Source organism: Macaca nemestrina, chromosome 1, assembly GCF_043159975.1.
Source record: "Macaca nemestrina isolate mMacNem1 chromosome 1, mMacNem.hap1, whole genome shotgun sequence".
Lineage (NCBI taxonomy): Eukaryota > Metazoa > Chordata > Mammalia > Primates > Cercopithecidae > Macaca > Macaca nemestrina.
Window position 1 is genome coordinate 168,661,621 of NC_092125.1, and position 13,666 is coordinate 168,675,286.

At 45.7% G+C, this 13,666-nt stretch overlaps 1 protein-coding gene across 3 annotated transcripts in view; it reads left to right on the forward strand.

Annotated features, from left to right (window-relative positions):
* Window positions 1-13,666, forward strand: part of LOC105498461 (Janus kinase 1) — a 237,422-nt gene that overhangs the window by 93,262 nt on the left and 130,494 nt on the right. The window contains exon 1 of one of the 3 annotated variants that reach the window (XM_011770612.3): window positions 13,365-13,582. The exons of 1 other annotated variant lie outside the window; for it this stretch is intronic. The gene's annotated coding sequence lies outside the window, so the exon portion shown is untranslated. Of the gene's footprint in view, window positions 1-13,364; window positions 13,583-13,666 lie in introns of those variants that run through there. One more of the 3 variants, XM_011770611.3, reaches the window with a different exon arrangement.

Sequence of the window (13,666 nt, forward strand, 5' to 3'; positions counted from 1 at the left end):
CAGTGGCTCGATCTCAGCTCACTGCAACCTCCGCCTCCTGGGTTCAAGTGATTCTCCTGCCTCAGCCTCCTGAGTAGCTGAGACTACAGGCACATGCCACCACACCCAGCTAAATTTTGTATTTTTAGTAGACACGGGGTTTCACCATGTTGGCCAGGATGGTCTCAATCTCTTGACCTTGTGATCTGTCCACCTCAGCCTACCATGCCCAGCCAAGTATATTTTAATAACTACTGATGTTAACTACCATCGTTAATCCTCATTATAATCCTACAAAGTGGACATTAGCATCATCCTTACTGATGATGATGAAATTAAAGCTTATGGAAATTCAGTATCTTGCTCAAGATCCCACAGTAGGGAAGGCAGGATTAAATGAGATAACACATATGTACTTAGCACAGTGCCGGGCAGATAGTGTGTTCAATAAATGCAAGTAAGAGATTCAGTATGAAGTGAAAATAAGTTAAAAATAAGGGCTGGGTACAGTGGCTCATGCCTGTAATCCCAGCACTTTGGGAGGCCGAGGCGTGCAGATCATGAGGTCAGGAGATCAAGACCATCCTGGCTAACACGGTGAAACCCCGTCTCTACTAAAAACACAAAAAATTAGCCGGGCATGGTGGTGGGTGCCTGTAGTCCCAGCTACTTGGGAGGCTGAGGCAGGAGAATGGTGTGAACCCGGGGGGTGGAGCTTGCAGTGAGCCAAGATCACTCCCCAGAGCGAGACTCCATCTCAAAAAAAAAAAAAAAAAAAAAAGGCTGAGTGCAGTGGCTCATGCCTATACTTTGGGATGCTGAGACAGGAGGACTGCTTGAGCCCAGGGGTTCAAGACCAGCCTGGGCAACATAGCAAGTCTTCATCTCTACAAAAAATAAAACAAAATTTAGCTGGGCATGGTGGCATGCACTTGTAGTCATAGCTACTTGGGAGACTGAGGTGGGAGGATGGCCTGAGCCAGGAGGTCAAGGCTGGAGTGAGCTGTGGTTGTGCCACTACACTCCAACTTGGGTGACAGAGGGAGATCCTGATTTAAAAAAAAAAAAAAAAAAAAAAAAAAAAAAAAGAAGCTGTTGTGAGGATAATATAGAAAGTACACATTATAAGTTTCTATATGTCTGTATCCTGTATATGTAATACATGTATGATTAAATTTTGATTCTGAACTTTTTTTTTTTTTTGAGACGGAGTCTCGCTCTGCCGCCCAGGCTGGAGTGCAGTGGCCGGATCTCAGCTCACTGCAAGCTCCGCCTCCCGGGTTCACGCCATTCTCCTGCCTCAGCCTCCCGAGTAGCTGGGACTACAGACGCCCGCCACCTCGCCCGGCTAGTTTTTTGTATTTTTTAGTAGAGACGGGGTTTCACTGTGTTAGCCAAGATGGTCTCGATCTCCTGACCTCGTGATCCGCCCGTCTCGGCCTCCCAAAGTGCTGGGATTACAGGCTTGAGCCACCGCGCCCGGCCTGATTCTGAACTTCTTATCAGATCAAAGAGAGAAATACAATCAGCTATGTAAGTGATAAGGAACATTGCCCAAGAGAAGTATAGCTATTTCTGGAGCTCAGACTTAAGGGCACTCTTTCAAGACACAGGATCTAATACCCCAGCAAGGACCCTAGAGAACGAGGTAAACTTACCATGGGGTGGCTCTTAGAAGCCTGGAAAAGGTGGTTGCTAAACCTTGGTAAAGTGGAGAAGCCCAAGTTGCCCTGGCAGAAAGTAGAGGAAAGATTAAAAGGCGGAGGGAAGGGGCATGTTAGGATGGAAATATCATGTAAGACCAGAAGACCCACTGAGGATTATGTTCCATGTGAGGCCCAAAGAACACACTATTCACTAAGACCATTCAGAATACACTGTTGGCCAAGCGCAGTGTCTCACGCCTGTAATCTCAGCACTTTGGGAGGCCCAGGTGGGCAGATCATGAGGTCAGGAGATCAAGACCATCCTGGCTAACATGGTGAAACCCCATCTCTACTAAAAAATACAAAAAAAATTAGCTGGGCTTGGTGGCGGGTGCCTGTAGTCCCAGCTACTTGGGAGGCTGAGGCAGGAGAATGACGTGAACCCAGGAGGTGGAGCTTGCAGTGAGCTGAGATCACACCACTGCACTCCAGTCTGGGTGACAGAGCGAGACTCCATCTCGGGAAAAAAAAAAAAAAGTAGAATACACTGTTAAGAGAGATATTGGCGTCACTAAGAAGTATAATAGTAGCCTCCTCTGCAGGGCATTGCTCAAAGCAGAAGAGTGATCCCAGAGCTGAGCTCCTTAACAGCCATGGGTATGATGGGGATTCTGGCCAAGGAATAGAGACCAATTGGAAGTGTGTAACTCCCAGAAGCCATGAGGTCACAATTACATAATAACCAACAAGGTCAGAGGAGCAGCCAAGGTGGCATGATCTGCAGGAATTGCAAAGATGGTTAATAGTGCATAGTGTCCTTTGGGGCAAATATGTAGCCAAAAAAGATGCTACATAAAATCTCAAAAAGTGTAGGTCCATGACTGTGGAGTTCACATGTCAAATGTAACACCACCCAGAGCAGCTGACTTCACAGAGTGTGGAAATGGCTTTGGAAAGGCACACCTGTAGCGATAGGAGGCAACCCTCTAATAGGCTGGGATGACATCCTGCAGGATATGCATTGAATCAGAGACCTCTATATGGCACTGTGTCCACAATAAAAAGAATAAATGGATCTAGGAACAAAGGGGTCAAAGTAGGCGTGTTCCCACTTACCATCACTCCCAGTGACCCACTGGGAACTATCCTTCCAGTCCCCAAAACTCTGTGTTAATCAAGGGGTAAGGATCCTGGTCCCCAAACTTAGCGTACTCTTGCCAGGGGACATAACAAAGATCCCATTGAATTACAAATTACTGCTGCCACCAGGGCACTTTGAATTCCTTGTCTCCAGGGACCAGCAGGAGAAAAGAGTCACCATCATGACAGGGGGAAATCCATCCCCATCAGCCCGAGGAAGTGGATGGGGTTAGGGAGGAAGATGTGTGGAACCCAGATCTCCTTGGGCATTTCCTGGTACTCCCTTGACTCACTGGAATTAGGATTGGGTGTGTGTCGTGCTCCTGGCTTGAGAAGGGTATGACTACAAAGGGCTCAGATCCACGAGGAATGAAGATTTGGGTCACATCACCACATAACATCTCTCAATAAGCTATCAGGACTTGCCGAGGTGATAGCTAAGGGTGAGGGAAATGGACCGTGCAAAAGCGACAGGATGAGAACCAGGTTGGGCCTAAGAACTGGCCATAGTTTGTCCTATTAACCCATCACTTCTAAGCTTCCCTTCAGGAAGAGCAGTCCATGGACTTGTGGAGAGGCTGCTCCCAAGCACGCATGTAGAGGTGGATCTGTGCAGTCCAGTGTACGAAATGTGGCCACCATGAAAGTGCACTGCTCAGATCTCCTGCTGTGGAAGCATGACTGACTGACAGCCCCAACTGTTGCCTCTGCGCACACACCACTATGTTTGCACAGAGCTGGGATTTCCATACCAATGACTGAGCATGGCAGGTATATGAAAGCTGGTCAGTTCTTTTGGGGCGCAGTGGTGCATGCCCATAGTCGTAGCTGCACAGGAGGCTAAGGCCGATCACCTGAGGCCAGGAGTTCAAGGCTGTAGTATACTATGATCACTCCTGTGAATAGCCACTCCAGCCCAGGCAATACAGTGAGATCCCTGATTCTAAAAGAAAAAAAAAAAAAAGGCTATACAAAATTAGCTGGGCATGGTGGCACCTGCCTGTAATCCCAGCTGCGTGAGACTGAGGCAGGAGAATAGCCTGAATCTGGGAGGCAGAGGTTGCAGTGGGTGGAGATTGCACCATTGCACTCCAGCCTGGGCAACAAGGATGAAACTGTATCAGAAGAAAGAGAGAGAGAGAGAGAGAAGGAAGAAGAAGAAGGAGAAGGAGAAGAAGAAGAAAGGAAGGAAGGAAAGAGAGAGGAAGAGAGGAAGAAAGGAAGAAAGAAAGAAAATGCTGGCTAATTCCTGTGAGCAGTGGCTAGTTTGGCTCAAGGACTCTGATTGGCCTAACCAGGGCCTTTTTGGAACTGTGCTATAGTCTTTGACTCTCTATTCCCATAATCTCCTTTTCCCTCTCTTCTTCCACAGATGTCAGAGCTGCAGCATGGTCTGGAGGCTTTCCATGCTTTTTTTTTTTTCTGCTTTCTCTCCCTTGATCCTTCACAGGCATTTCCCCCAATACATCTCTTGCCTGGCTAATCCTTGTCTGATGAGTTTCCAAATGGACCTGAATTAAGTATGTTCCCCAGCTACCTGCTAACTAGTTAAAGGCAGATCCATATGCCATACTATGGTAGGGAGAGTTAGTTTATATATACCTTCTTATCTAACCTTCATAATCATTTACCGAGGTAAATGGGCTAGGTAGTATGATTCCAATTTTATTTATAAGGAAACAGGATTAATTTAGGAACTTGCCTGGGATATACACTAGTAAGTGGCAGAGCTGAGCTGAAATTTAAACTTACGTTGGTATTACTCCAAAGTTACCTTAACTACTCATCTGTGGGGCAGTTAGACTGAGAGTGAAGTTGACATCTTATGAGAGTTGAAGTACCTGAGGAAGTAAAGTTGATGTTCTACAGAAGTTGGGGGAGGAAGTTCTCCAAATCAGAATCAAGTTTTTTCCTCAAGCAATGACTTTAGGATAACACCAAACATGTGATACCTATGTATTGAATTCATGACAGAGTTACCGAAGTTCTACTTTGGACAATTACCTGAAAATTTTTAGTCTAAAAAGATAATGTGGACATTTACAATTATATATACATACATGATTCATTTGCTTTTCATCCTTTTTCTTTACTGAATTGTATCTTTAGCAAATATCTGTTGAACTTTTATTATATGTCATGCATGATACCTGTAAGGTAAAATATTATGTATATTTCCTTTCCTTCCCGTTACATTTAATCCGATTTTTTCTTACTGTCTGTCATTCTGAATAAGTATTTTAGACAGCCTACTGTTTGCATGGTACTAAGCAATAGAAAATGGCCTCCTTCCTGTAAGTCTAATCATTTCACCACCTGATTCAATGGGTTAGTGAGCATGTAGAGAAAGATCTGCTCAGTCAGCGTCAAAGTTTAGTTCAGCTGTAAGCTGTAAGAGGTTCAACACTTGATTTTCCTTTTCCTTTTTTTTTTTTTTTTTTTTTTGCAAAGTGAGATGAGGGAAGGGATTGTTAAACAAAGGGTGAACATCTACTTAATACTATATTTTCAATAGAAAATGACAGTCTTGATTTAAAAAAATAGCAATTTTGACACTTCAGAACATCCATTGAAATCTTATATGGTTTAAATACTGAATGTGTAAAATATTTAGGTGCATAAAAGAGAATAAAAAAATAGAATGAACATGTATGTCTTCTTCCCCACTCTTTATATGCCTTAAATCTTTGTTTTCTTTCTTCTTTCCTTCCTTCCTTCCTTCCTTCCTTCCTTCCTTCCTTCCTTCCTTCCTTCCTTCCTTCCTTCCTTCCTTCTTTGGTCTTTCTTTTTCTTTTCTTTTTTTTTGTTTTTTTGACAGAATCTTGTTCTGTTGTTCAGGCTGGAGTGCAGTGGCATAATCATGGCTCACTGTGGCCTCTACCTTCTGGGCTCAAGTAATCCTCCTGCCTCAGCCTTCTCAGTAGCTAGGGCTACAGGTGCATGCCACCAAGTCTAGCTGATTTTTAATTTTTTTTATAGAGACTAGGGTCTTCCTATATTGCCCAGGCTGGTCTTGAACTCCTGGCCTCAAGCATTCCTCCCACCTTAACCTTCAAAAGTGCTGGAGTTACAGACGTAAGCCACCACACCCAGCCTATGCAAATAATTTTTAAACAATAAATATTAAATGTTTTTTTTTTCTTTTGGAGACAGGGTCTCACTCTGTCACCCAGGCTGGAGTGCAGTGGTGGAATTGTAGCTCACGGCAGCTTTAACCTCCCAGGCTCAAGCAATCCTCCCACCTCAGCCTATTGAGCAGCTGGGACTACAGGCACAAGCCACCACACCGGGCTAATTTTTGTATTTTTTGCAGAGATGGAGTTTTGTCATGTTGCTCAGGCTGGTCTCAAACTCCTGAGCTCAAGTGGTCCACCCACCTTGACCTCCCAAAGTGCTGGGATTACAGGCATGAGCCACTGCATCCAGCCTAAACTGAATATTAAAACAACTGCTTTAGAACACAGTCACAGAAATGGGATTGAGTAAAATGGACTATATAATTTTAGATTAATTCATAGATTAATATTGGCAAGTTACTTTCTATGCAGTTTCCACAAATCTACACTGCCCTGAAAAACGTACACCACATCAGGGCTAAAACAGTGGACATTACAATTTTTCAAATAGTTTGTACCTTTAATGTTTTAAAAATGTAGCTTGTAGCTTTAATTTGAATTTTTACAATTATTAAAGAAGTTAATGATTTTCTATGTGTTTTCTCACTAGTTTCTATTTTTCTTTTAACATATCAATGTGCATGTAGAAGAGTAGGTAGGAGGAATACTATCTGTTTTTGTTCTTTGCCCACCATCTACTAGGGTCATGGTATCTTCTGTCAATGTGTAATAATGAGATCTTTAATAAAGATAGCAATATTTTATCTGTCATACTTTTTTCTTTTTCTTTTTCTTTTTTTTACAGATAAGGTCTTGTTCTGTTGCCTAGGCTGCAGTACAGTGGCATGGTCATGGCTCACTGCAGCCTCAACCTCCCAGCCTCAATTGATCCTCCTGCCTCAGCCTCCTGAGTAGCTGGGACTATAGGTGCATGCCATCACAATTGGCTGCTTTTTGCAGAGACACAGTTTCATCATGTTGTCCAGGTTTCTCTGTCATACTTTTTTTTTTTTTTTTTTTGAGATGGAGTTTCACTCTGTTGCCCAGGCTGGAGTGCAGTGGCGTGATCTTGGCTCACTGCAACCTCTGCCTCTCGAGTTCAAGCGATTCTCCTGCCTCAACCTCCTGAGTAGCTGGGATTACAGGCACGTGCCACCATGCCTAGCTAATTTTTGTATTTTTAGTAGAGATGGGTTTCACTATGTTGGCCAGGCTGGTCTCGAACTCTTGACCTCAAGTGAGGCCTTCCAGAGTGCTGAGATTACAGGCATAAGCCACCGTGCTCGGCCTTATCTGTCATACTTTTGATATGCATTTTACGGCATGTTATTTGCCCTAAAAAACTATACATGCAGAATTTTTCCATTTTCTTTTACTCAACCATGTTGAATTGTTGTGGGTTTTTGTTTGTTTGCATTGTGATGTTCTCTGTGATTCCAAAGGTATCCCCTCTCCTTAAGGTTAGATAGGCGAAAACAGCAAATATCTGTTGTGTGCCAACTATGTGCCAGGCACTATTCCGTACTGCAAACACAGAAGTGAAATAAGACAGAAAAAGCTCCTAGTCACGAAAATTGTTGAAAACAAGTAAATTAATAAATAATTAGAATAATGTTAGACAGTGATACAGGTTAAGAAAACAATCAGGTCAGGAGCAGTGGCTCACGCCTATAATCCCAGCACTTTTTGGGAGACCAAGGTGGAAGGATTGCTTGCATCCAGGAATTTGAGCCCTGGGCAACATACAGAGGCCCTGTCTCTACAAAAAATAAAATTAGCTGGGTGTGTGATGTCAATCTGTGTCTCCAGCTACTTGGGAGTCTTAGGTGGGAGGATCACTTGAGCCTGGGAGGTCAAGACTGCAGTGAGTTGTAACTGTGCCACTGCACTCCAAAGCAAGACTCTGACTCAAAAAAAAAATTATTTGCATGAAAAAGTTCATTCGTTATGAAGACTTGTGTAGAAACATTGAAATATGCTTACAAATTACAATTAAGTTTAAGGAACAGTTTACAAAGTGACATGTATGCCATGACTATATGAAAAATATGCCCCGTGGAAAAAGATAATGGGAAGAAAATATATAATATGGTGACTGATTTACATCACGTTTGCAAGATTACAGTCTAATTTTTCTCTAGATTCCAACTTTTGGAAAAAAATTTCATGACTTGTACAATGGGGTTTTAGTTTAGTTTAGTGTTGTTGGCAGACATCATTGTTTTCATCTAACATATCTTCCCATTGTTATCTAAGCAATAGCTTTTGCAGAGGAATAGACTGACAGGGACATGTTCTTTTTTTTTTTTTTTTTTTTTTGAGATGGAGTCTCGCTCTGTCGCCCAGGCTGGAGTGCAGTGGCCGGATCTCGGCTCACTGCAAGCTCCGCCTCCTGGTTTTACGCCATTCCCCTGCCTCAGCCTCCCGAGTAGCTGGGACTACAGGCGCCCGCCACCTCACCCGGCTAGTTTTTTGTATTTTTTAATAGAGACGGGGTTTCACCGTGTTAGCCAGGATGGTCTCCATCTCCTGACCTCGTGATCCGCCCGTCTCGGCCTCCCAAAGTGCTGGGATTACAGGCTTGAGCCACCGTGCCCGGCCCTGGGACATGTTCTTTTGATGAAGATTTATGTGTGAAACTGTGTGTATGATTGACGGTTGGGTGGTTATTATTATTTTAGATAATTTTCTAATAAGAGGCTTCTACACTGCATTTGGTTTAATTAAATTTAGATGTATGTCACCGATTGCATGTTAGAAGGTTTATTTAAATTTAGATGTATGTCATGGATTGCATGTTAGAAGGAAATATTTGTATTCTTTTGTTTTACACTATTGTGTCTCTCCTATATATCATATGTATATCATATATCATGTCACTCTACCATATCATATGTATATATGTATATATACATATATCATATCATATGTATATATCATATGTATATAGACATATATCATATGTCACTCTACTATATATCATATGTCACTCTACTGAGTGACTTTTTGTTTTTTTTGAGATAGAGTCTCTCTGTCGCCTAGGCTGGAGTGCAGTGGTGTGCTTTCGGCTCACTGCAACTTCCGCCTCCCAGGTTCAAGTGGTTCTCGTGCCTCAGCCTCTCAAGTAGCTGGGATTACAGGTGCATGCCACGATGCCTGGCTAATTTTTGTATTTTTAGTAGAGACAGTTTTGCTATGTTGGCCAGGCTGGTCTTGAACTCCTGATCTCAGGTGATCCACCTGCCTTGGCCTCCCAAAGTGCTGGGACTGCAGGATTACAGGCATGAACCACTGTACCCTGCCCTTTTTGTTTTGTTTTGTTTTGTTTTGTTTTTTTGAGACGGAGTTTTTCTCTTGTTGCCCAGGCTGGAGTGCAGTGGCGCGATCTTGGCTCACTTCAACCTCTGCCTTCCGGGTTCAAGCTGTTTTCCTGCCTCAGCCTCCTGAGAAGCTGGAATTACAGGTGCCCACCACCATGCCCAACTAATTTTTTGTATTTTTAGTAGAGACGTGGTTTCACCATGTTGACTAGGCTGGTTTTGAATGCCTGGCCTCAAGCAATCCACCAGTCTTGGCCTCCCAAAGTGCTAGGATTGCAGGTGTGAGCCACTGCGCCCGGCCGGTTTTTTTTTTTTTTTTTTTGTTTGAGACAGGGTCTTACTCTGTTTCTCAGGCTCGAGTGCAGTGGCACCATCCTAGCTCACTGCAGCCTTGATCTCCTGGGCTCAAGTGATCCTTCCACCTCGACTCCTGAGTAGCTGAGACCACAAGCATGTGCCACCATGCTCAGTTATTTTTCGTATTTTTTTGTAGATATGGGGTTTTGCCATGTTCCGCAGGCTGGTCTCATTTTGAACTCCTGGACCCATTTTGAACTCCTGAACTCCCGAAATGCTGGGATTACAAGTCTGAGCCACCATGCCTGGCTCAGTGACTTTTTAAAACTTTCCTATTCTCAAACATAAAACTGAATTTCTTATCCTGCTTAGTCGGTGGCATCCAGTCGGTGGCATCCTTGGTCAGCTTGTCAACCAATTCAGAAAATTTAGGAGTCATGTGAGATTCCTCTTTCTGCCTCAGTAGCCACAACTAATCAGTCACCAAGCACTGTCCATTCTACCTCCTCAGGCTTTTTGCATCTTCCTCAGTACCCTTCCCCAGTCCACTGCCTTAGATAGGCTCTCATCCCTTGCAGCTTGCAGTTTTATGATGACATGTAATTAATCTCCTTGCCCTCCAATTCATCTTCCACATTATCCCTAGACTAGTGGTTCTCAGTGGGGTGTGATTTTGCACCCCAGGGGACATTTGGCAATGTCTGAAGACATTTTTGGAAGTCACAGCTGGGAGAGGAGGGTGGGGAGTTGCGGGGGAATGTGATGGGGGAACAAGAGGAGTTGCTACTGGCACCTAGTAGTCAGCGGTCAGAGATGCTGCTAAACATCCTACAATGCACAGGACACCTCCGCTACAACAAAGAATCTTCCAGCCCACAATGTCAATAGTGCTGAGGTTGAGAGCACTTGCCCTAGAGTGATTCTTCTAAAACAAAAACCTTAAATCTCTCAAAAAAACCACTATTTTTTTTAGGCAAAAGTTTTTGCATGGGGTTCATCTTTTCTCATTCCCCAGTCACACAGCATATACTTTTTTTTTTTTTTTTTTTTTTTTTGAGACGGAGTCTCGCTCTGTCGCCCAGGCTGGAGTGCAGTGGCCGGATCTCAGCTCACTGCAAGCTCCGCCTCCTGGGTTTACGCCATTCTCCTGCCTCAGCCTCCCGAGTAGCTGGGACTACAGGTGCCTGCCACCTCGCCTGGCTAGTTTTTTGTATTTTTTAGTAAAGACGGGGTTTCACCGTGTTAGCCAGGATGGTCTCGATCTCCTGACCTTGTGATCCGCCCATCTCGGCCTCCCAAAGTGCTGGGATTACAGGCTTGAGCCACTGCGCCCGGCCTACTTATTTTTTTTTTTTTTTTTTTTAAGAAATGGGGGTCTCACTCTGTTGCCCAGGCTCAAGTGCAGTGGTGTGATCGTAGCTCACTGCAGCCTCAAACTCCTGGGCTCAAGCGATCCTCCAGCATCAGCCTCCCAAGTAGCCAGCACTACAGGCATGTGCCACCATGCCCAGCTAGTTTACCTTTTTTTTTTTTTTTTTTTTCTTGAGAGGGAGTCTCTCTCTATTGCCCAGGCTGGAGTGCAGTGGTGCAATCTCAGCTCACTGCAACCTCTGCTTCCTGGTTTGAAGCAATTCTCGTGCCTCAGCCTCCCAAGTAGCTGAGATTATAGGCTCCCGCCACCACACCCAGCTAATTTTTGTATTTTTAGTAGAGACGGGGTTTCGCCCTGTTGGCCAGGCTGGTCTCAAACTCCTGACCTCAAGTGATCGGCCCACCTCGGCCTCCTAAAGTACTGGGATTACAGGCGCGAGCCACTGCACCTAGCCCCCTTTTTTTTTTGAGACAGGGTCTTGCTCTGTTGCCCAGGTTGGTCTCAAACTCCTGGCCTCAAGCAAACCTCTTGCCTCAGCCTCCCAAAGTGCTGAGATTACAGGCATGAGCTGCCACACCCAGCCAGCATATACTATTACTGCCTGAATATGCCGCCACCTCCTGACTCCTGCCTCGTGTCTGCTACTTGAAGCTTCTTCTGACTTCCTCAGACTTGGCTGGGTGACTGTCTTCTGTGATCGCCGTTACTGAATGTTACTTGCTTGTCTCTCTGACTGCACATTGAGCATTCAGAGGTCAGTAACCTAGTCTTTTTTTTTTTTTCCTCTGAATTCTCATCACCTAGCACAATGTCTGTTACAGATGAACAGATCTAAACTGAACCCCTGATTCCACCCTGTGAACAGCCAGATTTATTCGTGGGCACAATGGGTTCACTGCTGCCTTCCTGACTTTCCTTTTTCTTTACCCTCCTCACCTGAAATGCTGTTCTTTCACGTCTCTTGTCTCCCTTCATGTCACTCTCACCTGTTCTTTATGGTCCAGCTCAATAAAAACTACTACCACTTCCTGAGCCCATGCCATGTGGGCTATATTATCATAGTTCACTTTCAGCAAAACCCCTTTAAGGAAGGCATTATCCCTATTTAACAGGTGAAGAAAATGATGCAAACAGCCCTGAGGTGTTGTTCAGAGTGTGGCAGGCGAGACAAGACTTGCACACAAACACCCACAACGCAGGCAACCCAGGTTGCCTCCCTGTCTGCTCTGATCTCCGGTCTTCTCTGGTCCTCTTCTCTGTACTTCTGGAAGGCACTTTGGAATTCATTTTGTCTACTGCTCAACTGAGAATTGAGTCAACTGAGAACTGTTTAGGGCAACACAGGTGGTTAGTGGTGGAGGCCAAACCTCAAATTCAGTAGTCTAATTCGGATGCTTGACTTTATTCCACACCCAGAATATCTTGCTCAGTTTCAGTTGCAGTAACTCAAGTGGTCAGGAACTGTCCAGCAGGGTTAGTGAAGTCAGCACAGGTCGGGCAGCCTCTGTCCACAGCCCTGAAGCTGCAGAATTCTGACCGTACACGGCCTCGGAGGATTTTCATCCAGGGATTGTCAGGGGGAAGTCGCTGGAGTGTTTTAAGCATGGGAGTGTATGAAACAGATTTGAATTTTTAAAAGTTCATTGTAGAGAATTAATTGGGGGCTGGAGTGAATGCAGTGATTTAAGAGGTGTTCGTGGTCCCTTCAGGTGAGAGATGGTGGCAGCTCGGACCATGTTGCCGGAACATAGACAAGTGAATTGACTGGAGAGATACCTAAGGAAATAAAATTGTTAGGATTTGTCCGTGGACTGCCTACGAAGTTTGAATTGTGGCTACAGTGTGACCTTGATTAACATACTTAAGACTTAATTTGTTCCTCATGGATAAAATGATACTACTACTTTGAAAGGTTATTAGTAAAAAAAATGAAAAGCGCTCTACATGCATTAGGTATTAGTGAATGTAGTTCTAACTCCTATTACACATACGCTTTTATTTTTTTTTCGTAAAGAGCTTTTAAAATACGGAATGGGTTGGATCTGCAGTAGCTTGTCGAAGCTGGGGGCTGTATTCTTAAGTTCTTTTTAGTCTAGTGCTCCACTAGCTCCCCTCCTACTCAGCTGGGGTAAGAAGCGCAGCGTACACGGAGGAGGGGGATGCATTAAGGTGTGGCGGAGGGGGCTCCAGAGCTGGGAGGGGTCAATCTACAGGCGAATCCTGTCAATTTTACTCCTCGCGCTGGCTGACCTCGCTTCCTAGATGAGTTTCTACATTCTAGAATCTAGAAGACGCGGTGAAGAGAGACGAGTGGGGGTGGCTTCGCGAGCGAAGCCGGATGGGGGCGGGGCGGCTAGGCCGGAGGCGCAGATTCTCCGCCGGGACCGCGGCCCCGCCCCGCTTTCCGGGGCTGCCGCTGGTGACGTCGCGAGGGGGCGGGCCCGGCGACCGCGGGGGTGGGGCCGGCCGCGGGGCGGGGCGGGACGGGAGGAGGTGCGTCGCTGAGCGCAGGCCGCGGCGGCCGCGGAGTAGCCCGGAGCCGCAGACAGCGCGGGCCTGCGCCCTATCCTGATTGTTCTCGCCGCGACCCCTCCTCAGCCCTGGGCGCGCGCGCGCTGGGGCCCCGCGGGGCTGGGCGCCTAGCGAGCCGGCCGGTCGACCCCAACCAGCGCAGCGACCCGGCGCCGCCCGGCCCAGGCGCACACGGAAGTGGTGAGTGTCACCGGGGGAGGTGGAGGAGCCGGGGCGGCCGCGGTCGGCAGGCGAGGGGCACGCAACCCGGGTTAGCCGGAGGCG